Raw genomic sequence first — 10,243 nt, 5'->3', positions numbered from 1 at the left:
AATGTGGATCAGCTTTAAGTACGCATATATCCCCTCCACCTTGAGCCTCACTTTCACCTCATGGCCTCCTGTCCCATCCCTCTAGATCATCACAGAGCACAAGGCTGAGCTCCCTGTGCTGTTCAGCAACTTTCCTTTGGCCATCTCTTTCACACCTGGCAATGCATATATTTCGAGGCTACTCTCTCAATTCATCCTGCCCTCTCTTTCTCTTTCTGTGTTCAGAAGCCTGTACTCTACATCTGCATTTCTATTCCTGCTCTGCAAATAGGTTCATTAGCACCACTTTTTTAGATTTCATATATATGTGTTAAAATGTGATATTTGTTTCTTTCTTTCTGATGATTCACTCCGTATAACAGGCTTTAGATTTGTCCACCTCAGTTAAACTGAACTCCTAGCTGCTCCTTTCTATGGCCGAGTGACATTCCATTGTATATATGTACAACAACTTCTTTACCCATTCATTTGTTGACGGACATCTAGGTTGCTTCCACGTCCTGGCTGATGGAACCAGTGATGCAATGAACACTGGAGTACATAAGCCTTTTTGAATTGCAATTTTCTCAGGGCATATGCCCAGAGAATATCCCTAGGGATTGCTGGGCCATGCGGTAGTTTTATTTCTAGTTTTTTAAGGATCTCCATTCTGTTCTCCATAGCGGCTGTACGCAATGAACACTGGGGTACATTTGTCTCTTGAATCACAATTTACTCCGGGCATATGCCCATGTGCCCTTTTACTTCCATGAGTTTGACTGCTTTCAATACCTCATATAAGGGGATTCATGCAGGATTTGTCCCCCTGTGTCTGGCTTACTTCCCTTGGCATAATGTCTTCCAGGTTGATCCATGTTGTCTCATGACAGGATTTCCTTCTTTTTAAGGATGAATAATAATCCATTGTATGTATATACTACAGTTTATGTATCCATTCATCTGTTGATGGACATTTAGGTTGTTAACATATCTTGGCTATTGTGGGTACTGCTGCAGTGCTAATATATCTTGGAGATCCTGATTTAAATTAACTTGGATAAATACACTAATGTGAATGGGTAATACATATGGTAGTTCTGTTTTCTATTTTTTAACTTTTGAGTAACCTTCATACTTTTCATAACGGTTGAACCATTTACCATCCCACGAACAGGTAAAAGTATCCTTATTTTCTTCACAACCTCACCAACTTTCACTAGGATTTCTTATTTTTCTGATTACAGTCATTCTAACAGGTGTGAAGTGATATGTCATTGTGTGCTTGATTTTCATATCCCTGATGATCAGTAGCAATATTAAACTCCTTTTCAATATGTCTATGTAAACAGAACTCTATTCAAGTCCCTTGCATATTTGAAATACAGGCTGCTAAATTTTTTGCTAGTATGTTGTAGAAGTTTCTTATATATTTTGGAAATTTACCCCTTATCAGATATATGGGGGCTCATATTTCCATAGGACCGATCAGATAATGTGCCTTATATTAGGCATTTTGCTGTTTTCATAGCAAAATTTTGAGGCAGGTAGAGTTTTTATCTCCAATTACAACTATGTAAAAAAACTGATCTTCAGGGCAGCTGGGAAATATTTAATGTCACACAGTACTGGTGTGCATGGATGTCTGCATAGCCAAGGCATTCAAGTTTTCCCTGGAAAGCAGAGTGCAAATTATTAGCTGAAGTGTGATTTACTTATTATCATACTGTTTCTTTATTTATTATTATTAATACTAATAAATTACCAATGGATTCTATGTCACCCATCATTTATTTATTTAGGGAAAAATACCCAATGATTGACTGGTGGAATGAATGACTGATGGAGCTTCATTCCCTGAGTGTACTAAGAAAGTCTGAAAACACACCAAATGTCATTTCCAAAAAGGGTCTGATAGAGTTTACTGAATTAACAGCTGTAGTGTAAATTAGCACAAGATATCTGGGTGGTACTATTGGAAAAGCTTCTAAATGGATACAGTCCAGATACTGAGATAAATTTGAAGATAATAACATGAGAGGAATTTGGGTTTCTAGTAGATGGAGAAGCAGCAAAAAAACAAGCAACAATAGTAAGAACTAGACATGGAAAAATGAACTGGTTCAAAATAGGGAAAGGAGCACGTAAAGGCGGTATATTGTCATCCCACTTATTTAACTTATACGCAGAGTACATCATACAAAATGCTGGGCTTGATGAAGCACAAGCTGGAACCAAGATTGCCAGGAGAAATATCAATAACCTCAGGTATGGAGATGACACCTCCCTTAGGGCAGAAAGCAAAGATGAACTAAAGATCCTCTTGATTAAAGAGAAATAGGAGAGTGAAAAAGTTGGCTTAAAACTCTACATTCAAAAAACTAAGATCATAGATTTGATCCCATCACATCATGAGAAATAGATGGGAGAAATATGGACACAGTGCCTGACTTTATTTTCTTGAGCTCTAAAATCACCAAAGACTGAGACTGCACTCATGAAATTTAAAGACACTTGCTCCTGGGAACAAAACTATACCAAACCTAGACAGTGTATCAGAAAGCAGAGACATCACTTTGTTGACAAAGGTCCCTATACTCAAAGTTACAGTTTTTCTAGTAGTCATGTATGGATGTTAGAGTTGGACCATAAAGAAGGCTGAGCACTGAAGAACTGATGCTTTTGAACTGTGGTGCTGGAGAAGACACATGAGAGCCCCTTGGACAGCAAGGAGATCAAACCAGTCACTCCTAAAGGAAATCAACTCTGAATATTCACTGGAAGGACTGATATTGAAGCCAGAGCTCCAGTATTTTGGCCTCCTGATGTGAAGCACCAACTCATTGGAAAACACATTGACGTTGGGAAATATTGAAGGCAGGAGGGGAAGGGGACGACAGAGGATGAAATGGTTGGATAAAAACATCCAACCATTACTGAGTCAATGGACATGAGTTTGAGCAAACTCTGGGAGACAGTGAAGGACAAGGAAGTCTGGCATGCTGCAGTCCATGGGGTCACAAAGAGTCGGACATGAATAAGCAACTGAAAAGCAACAAACAATACTAGACCACAAATGACTCATGGTCGTGGGGCAGCAAATGTAGAGTTTCATGAAGGGGGGCCACAGTCTATGAGCTTATGGCTGAGGAACCTGCGGGATCATGTTGTCCTGTTCAAGTCCATTATGGAGCCATGTGAAAACACAACTGAAACGAGACTGTTAGTACTGGAAAATCATGATAGACTTTGTGGCCACGGTTAAGTCATTTAAGTGTCAAGAAAAGCCCAGAGATCAGTAGAACAGGGTATAAGGGGAATTTAGAAAAACTGTGGGTAAGGGTTAAGATATGTGCATTTAGTAAACCTTAGTCATTACCATTGAGGGAGACAAAGCTGGGTGCTGAAGGTGAAATGGAATGGGGTAGTAAGTTTCCCATACCAGATGCGTAGGGAGCTGGGGAATGTGGGAAGCACAATCTTAACCATGGAGGAGCAGTAGCATTGTCAAAGAATTCCTCATATTTCCTAACTGGTGCATGACATTGGCACGGGGCTTTGAGACAATGTATGGGGTGACTCACTCTGCACTCCCTCAGTGAAGGGTGAGGAAGTCCACGGGCAGCGGAGCTTTGTGATATCAGCATGAGTGTGGCAATTTATTTTTGAGATCGCAAGCACATGGTATTTGGGGTGGGAAACAAGTGCATCATGCCAGATCTGGGATGTTCCCTCTGGGTGGAGCTGCCTGGCCCTTATAAAAGGAGTCTCTCCCACCGTGCTGCTATCTTCGTGATACTCAGTCATAGGTCTTCTTTGGAGCCTCTGGTGAGTACAATTTTGGAGGTTTTTAGCACTCGTGTGGTAGGATATAATCTTAGCGTAGAAGTGGCTGTATTTTAACCAATTGGTGCTCTCTATGGGAATAAGAAGATAATGAGAGTTTAGGGGTAGTTTTCAGTACTTGTTCTTGACTTCTTAACTGTGCTCTTAAATGTGGCGGGTGGAATGCAGTCAATGGCACAGTCTTAACCGTGGAGAGTAAGGGAGATGACAGTGCACCCTTCCCAGCCTTCAGTCCCACTGAGTGCTGAGTTTGGGCCTTTGTATTTCTCCTTGGAAGGCAACAGTCAGGTCAGTTAGACCAGCAACCAGGACCTCATGGGAGAAATTAGTAGAGATGTGTTTTGAGATTGGCTACAAGTTTCACATCCTGATTATTCTTCTTCAGAGTGTGCTTGTATTCACACAGCACTTGTGTAAGGAATTTTTTCTTTAGAAAGTGGTAGAACAGGGCTCCCTGTTAATGGAAGAGTAAGACTTTCTGTTATGAACAATGCTGTCTGTATTTCAGATTCCTTGAGACCCAGGAAGGATGCCTCACCATCCGCATCCGCATCCGCATCCACATCCACAGCAGCATCAGCATCACCATCACCATCACCATCAGTGCAAGGAGCCCTGCCATCCACCTCCAAAAGTGTGCCCACCGAAGTGCCATGAGCCTTGCCCACCCCATCCATGCCCACCTCCAGTGAGCCAGCAGAAATGCCCTCCTGGGCCACCATGCCCACCATGGGAGCAGAAGTGTCCACCCAAGTGGAAGTAACAGCACCAGATTTCATCTGCACCAAGAAACAAGATCCAGGCTCTTCCATTGTCCTCCCATCGGCCACAGTGATGGATTGCATCTTCCTTAACCTCCCTCCTGGACTGACAGCTGACAGAGAAATGGCTTGCTTCCTGAAGCTGACACCGCCCTGTGGAATAAAGAGCAACCGCCTGATTGCTCTTTGCCATGCGCCTGTCTATAATCCGGGTTCTGATCTCTAGCCTGTGGGCACTTAGTGTGTCTATTCTTTGCTTCTCCAATAAAGCCTGCGTCAAAGTTGAGTCCACATTTCTTCTTATGTTTTTCTTTTGCACTTTGTGTTTTTAATGTCTCCTGTCAACTACAAGTATTCTTCTGTGTGTTCCTTTTTCTCCCATTGGATTTTTGGAGTTAGACTTTTCTTCACTGAGTTCAGCTTTGCCTGAAATATGTATTTTGGACTGGATCCATCAAGGAATGCTTTCATTGGTTTCAAACGTGTCTATTTCTCTACCTTGTAGGACACTTGAAAGAACTGAATTCTCTCAGCCTCAGTTTCCTTACCTGAGAAAATTAGGAGAGAATGTATTCAACTCAGTGTACTCATAGAAATTAATATATATACAAAAGTTTCTTAATTATTCATACATGCCAGGCCATCTCTTATATGCCAGGGCCATGATAATGGTGACCAACATCCTTATCCATCTAAATTCTTGAGGGCATTTTACACACACACATACGCAGAAGACAACTTATAGTCCTGCATGTGTATATGTTAGAGAAAATTTGGAGAAAAGCTCTTCCAGAGTGGCTTTTGGGGCAGTGACTTGAGTGAAGAAATGAGTGAGCTTTGAGTGGATCTGGTATACATTGTACCATGAGAGGTGATGGCAAGGGCTAAGGCAGAGGAAATTAACCACTGAAAGGACAGTGATCAAGGAGACACTGCCTCTAAATGGGGTCAGAGAGGTTGGGGTCCAAAGATTTAGTAATGATTTTCATTATTTATTCATAATTTGACAGCCATACTATGCTGATGGCCTAACGGCCTCAAAATTTATATCTATGCACTTCTCAACTGTAAGTTAAACATAAATCAAAATTGCTGAATGAATCGCAGGATTGCATTATAGAGCTGCACTAATTAAGACAGGATGCTATCCCATAAGAAAAGACACAGAGATCAACACAATAATAGAACATCCAGACTTAGATCCACACCATACATGGTCAACTGATTTTCAACAAGGGTGTCTAGGTAATTCAACAGATGAAAAAAAACCTTGTCAATATATGGTACTCAAACTGTTGGATACTGAGACAGAAATAATTGAAGCTTGGCCTTTACCTAACATCATATAAATGTTAACACAAATTGTATCACACACTAAAACATAAGATCTGAGACTCTACAATTTCTGGAGGAAAACATAGGAGAAAATCTTGGCTGCCAGGTGTTAGGCTAACTGTTGTTAAAACTCAGTATCCAAAATACGTAAATAACTTATGAAGTCAGTCATAAACAGACACTGAAGAGAAAACTCGACAACAGTCACTTTACAAAGAAAATGCCTTAATATGGCCAACAAGATTATTTTTAGAGCTTCTGAAAATCACTAACATTTAAAAAAGAGTATTCAACATGCAAACTTGATGGGTAAAGCCTTCAAAAGTGTGGAAATGACAAACTAATTGAGACACAGAACAAGCAGCAAATACACTACACCTCTGGGAGGAGTCTGGAATTGTTGCAAGTACTTTGGAAAATAATTTGGCATTATCTGTAAAAGTAGAAGTGGGATACTTCTGGGAACATCCCCTACAGAAATGTGTGAACATGTGCACTAACAGACATGAAGAAAATGTCCTAGTGTTCCTAACAGCTCCAAACAGGGAACAACTGAGGTCAACCAATAGTACAAGGAGAGAAATATAGCCATACAATGATATACTAAAATTCACTAGTGGATAAACCAAAGCTACATAGTGTCAACAGAAAGATGAGAGACAAAACTATGGTATACAGTATAATTCCATTTATATAGTGAAAAAGCTAGTAACTTAACTATAATTTTTAGAGATATTCCTATACCGATGGTTGAAAACCGTAAAGAAAAACCAAGAAAGTGAATATTAGGAGTCATGACTGTGGTCACTTCAGGTGGAGACGGTATGGGATGCAATTTAATAAGAAAATTTGGGTCTTTGAGGAGGTCATAGTGTTCTTTTTCTTAACTTCATGTTTCTTGAAAATAAAGAGATCAGTCTCTGATTACCCACTTCATACAGCAAAGCTTCATGAACTTTCTGAATGTGTTGATCAAGTTCTCCTAAAATCAAAAAATTTTATTTTTTGTTTTTCTTTCTCTTGTTTTTCTTCAAGACAAAATTGGAGAGGGAAGTGTGTCAAAAATATTAGTGTACTACCTATCCAGGAGTACAAAGTCAACACCCCTAAAAATAAAATCAGATCTTTTTAGTGTTGAAAGCACAACAGTAAAATTGTCTAAGTATTTTGTTACCTATAAGGTGATGGAATTTAATGGAGTCAACTTCCCTATAAGATGGGAACACTTAATAACAGAGCTACCTTTCCTATCATCACTCTCATAAAATAAATTTGTGCTTTGGAAAAGAATTAATTTTTAAAATTAATTTAATTTTTATTGAAGAAGACTTGCCTTACAGGATTTTGCTGTTTTCTGACAAAACTCAATGTGAATCAGCCATCATTTGAGTTCATTTCAGTTGCTCAGTCGTGTCCGACTCTGCGACCCCATGATTTGCAGCATGCCAGGCCTCCCTGTCCAATACAAACACCTGGAGTTCACCCAAACTCATGTGCATCAAGTCAGTGATGCCATCCAGCCATCTCATCCTCTGTTGTCCCTTTCTCCTCTTGCCCCCAATCCCTACCAAAATCAGAGTCTTTTCCAATGAGTCAACTCTTGGCATGAGGGGGCCAACGTATTGAAGTTTCAGCCTCAGCATCAGTCCTTCCAATGAATGCCCAGGACTGGTCTCCTTTAGGATGGGCTGGTTGGATCTCCTTGCAGTCCAAGGGACTCACAAGAGTCTTCTCCAACACCACAGTTCAAAAGCATCAATTCTTCAGTGCTCAGCCATAGGTATGCATGTATTCCTTAGTCCTTTAACCATTTTTTAAAAACTGTTCTTAAAAGATCATATGCACCCTCATTTAAAAGAAAATAGATGTGATAGTAGAGAATTACATAAAGTTGAGAGACTTTGAACTTCAGCATAGTATGGCTGGAAAACTGTGAATAAAGTATCAAATTCTTGGCTACATCTTTCAGGTCCAATGTCTTCAACCCCATTTGGAGACATTGTCTCTTGGATGACTGTTCTCCCTGCAGTTCCTCTGCCCTGCCTCAGCACTCGCCATTGCCTCTCACTGGTACAGTGTACCCCAGATACTCAAGGCTCACTCTTCTCTTCACTCAAGTCTTTGCCCTAAAAGTCACTTTGGAAGAGCTTTTCTACACAGTTGTCTCTAAAATATCACTATGCATCACTATTATTTGCCTTGTATCTGCGTGTGTGTGTGTGTGTGTGTGTGTGTGTGTGTGTGTGTTTGTGCAAACTCCCTTCAAGAGTTTAGATGGAAAAAGGACTTTAGTCACCATCTTCATGTCCCTGGCACATAAGAGACTGCCTGGCATGTGTTAATAATTAGGAAACCTTTGTGAATAAATTACTTTCTATGAGTACACTGAGTTGAATAGATTCTTGCCTAGTGGTTTTACAAATAAGGAATCTGAGACTGAGAGAATTCAATTCTTTTCAGGGTCTTCAAGGTAGACAAAGATAGAAACAAGTCTGAAACCACTGAAGGAATACTTTGATGGATCCAGTCCAAAAGACATATTTCAGGCAAAGCTGAACTCAGTGAAGGAAAAGTCTAATGCTGATATTCCAAAGGGAATGAAAAGGAACACTCAGAAGAATACTTGTAGCTGACAGAAGAGATTAAAAAATACTATCTGCAAAAAAATCCAAAACCAAAAATGAAAGAAAGAAATATTAAGGGCTATGAATATGCTTTATTGGAGAAGCAAAGGAACAGACACACTATTTGCTCATGGGGTAGATTTCACAAGATGGATACAGACACACAGTAGGCAAAGAGAGATCAGGCGATGAACCTGCTGCTCTTCTTCCACCAACATGGTGTCAGCTTCAGGAACCAAGCCTTTTCTCTGTCAGCTGTCAGTTGAGGAGGGAGATTAAGGAAGATGCACTCCGTCACCACGGCCGAAGGGAGGAAATGGAAGAGCCTGGATCATGTTGTTTCTTGGTCCAGATGAAATCTGGTCCTTACTTCCACTTCGGTGGACACTTCTGCTCCCATGGTGGGCATGGTGGCCTAGGAGGGCATTTCTGCTGGCTCACTGGAGGTGGGCATGGATGGGGTGGGCAAGGCTCATGGCACTTCGGTGGGCACACTATTGGAGGTGGATGGCAGGGCTCCTTGCACTGATGGTGATGGTGATGCTGATGCTGTTGTGGATGTGGATGTGGATGCGGATGTGGATGCGGATGGTGAGACATCCTTCCTGGGTCTCAAGGAATCTGAAATACAAACAGACAACATTCTTCATAACTAGAGTCTGACTGGTAGAACATTTAGCAGCTCCAACTACACTCCCGTCACTAAGGACTCTGCTGGATTCCTAATACAGTCTTTATGGTTTTTTAGAGCTTCTTCACCATTATTTTTTAGTATCTCTTGCTCTCAGATCTTCAGTCTTTTCTGGTTAGTCTCTCCTACAATTTTCTAAAACAAAATTACCTACACAAGTATTGTACGAATGTAAACATACTCTGAGGAAGAATCTGGAAAATAAACTTGTAGCCAATCCTCAAACAAATCTCTACTTATTTCTCCCATGAGGTTTTGGTTGCTGGCTAAGCTGACCTGACTGTGGGCTTCTGAGGAAAAATGCAAAGGCCCAAACCAGGCACTCAGTGGGATTGAACGCTGAGAAGGGGGCATTTGGAACTAATGTGTGCTGTGCTGTGGCACAGTATCTCGTCCCCTTACTCTCTCTCAGGTTAAGACTGTGCCTCTGACTCCATTTTCTCCTCACATTTAAGATCGCATTCATGACCAAATACCAACAATATATCCCTAAATCCTCATTATCTTCTTTTTCCCGGACACAGCACTAATTGCTTCAATTAAATCCACTTCTACCCCCAGATTAAACCCAACACCCATGTTCCATAAAGATCTCTAAGAGCGCTCACCTGAGGCTTCAAAGAAGACTTTTGACCGTCACGACAATGACAGCCCTGTGATGGAGACTCCTTTTATAAGGACCAGGCAGCTCCACCCAGGGGGAATATCCCAGGACTGGCTGATGCACTTGTTTCCCACCCTAAATTCCACGTGCTTGCAATCTCAAAAATAAATTGCCATACTCATGCTGATATCACAAATCTCTCTTGTCCATGGACTTCTTTATCCTTCACTCAGGAAGTGCAGAGTGATTCACTGGAGACCTTGTCACATACTCCCTGAGCCATTGTTATGCATGAGTTAGGAAATATGAGGAATTCCTTGACAATAGTGTTGCTTCTTCAGTGTCACAGTTGCTGATTCTTCCAGTCCCCAGCCCCCAAAGAATCTGCTATGGAAAACTTCCTCCC

General features: G+C 41.0%; 2 long non-coding RNA genes across 2 annotated transcripts; one reads left to right on the top strand and one right to left on the bottom strand.

Annotated features, from left to right (window-relative positions):
* The first annotated feature begins 3,762 nt into the window (after window positions 1–3,762).
* On the top strand, window positions 3,763–4,869 carry LOC121820292 (uncharacterized). The gene is made up of 2 exons (XR_006060762.1): window positions 3,763–3,804; window positions 4,331–4,869. It is a non-coding gene; the product is annotated as an uncharacterized LOC121820292 (long non-coding RNA).
* A 3,745-nt stretch (window positions 4,870–8,614) lies between these two features.
* Window positions 8,615–9,879, bottom strand: LOC121820293 (uncharacterized). The gene is made up of 2 exons (XR_006060763.1): window positions 9,842–9,879; window positions 8,615–9,163 (listed from the first exon to the last, which is right to left on the bottom strand). It is a non-coding gene; the product is annotated as an uncharacterized LOC121820293 (long non-coding RNA).
* Window positions 9,880–10,243: the final 364 nt, after the last annotated feature.

The sequence above is a fragment of the Ovis aries genome, chromosome 1, assembly GCF_016772045.2.
Source record: "Ovis aries strain OAR_USU_Benz2616 breed Rambouillet chromosome 1, ARS-UI_Ramb_v3.0, whole genome shotgun sequence".
NCBI classification, from domain to species: Eukaryota; Metazoa; Chordata; class Mammalia; order Artiodactyla; family Bovidae; genus Ovis; species Ovis aries.
This window is presented reverse-complemented; position numbering and strand designations above follow the sequence as displayed.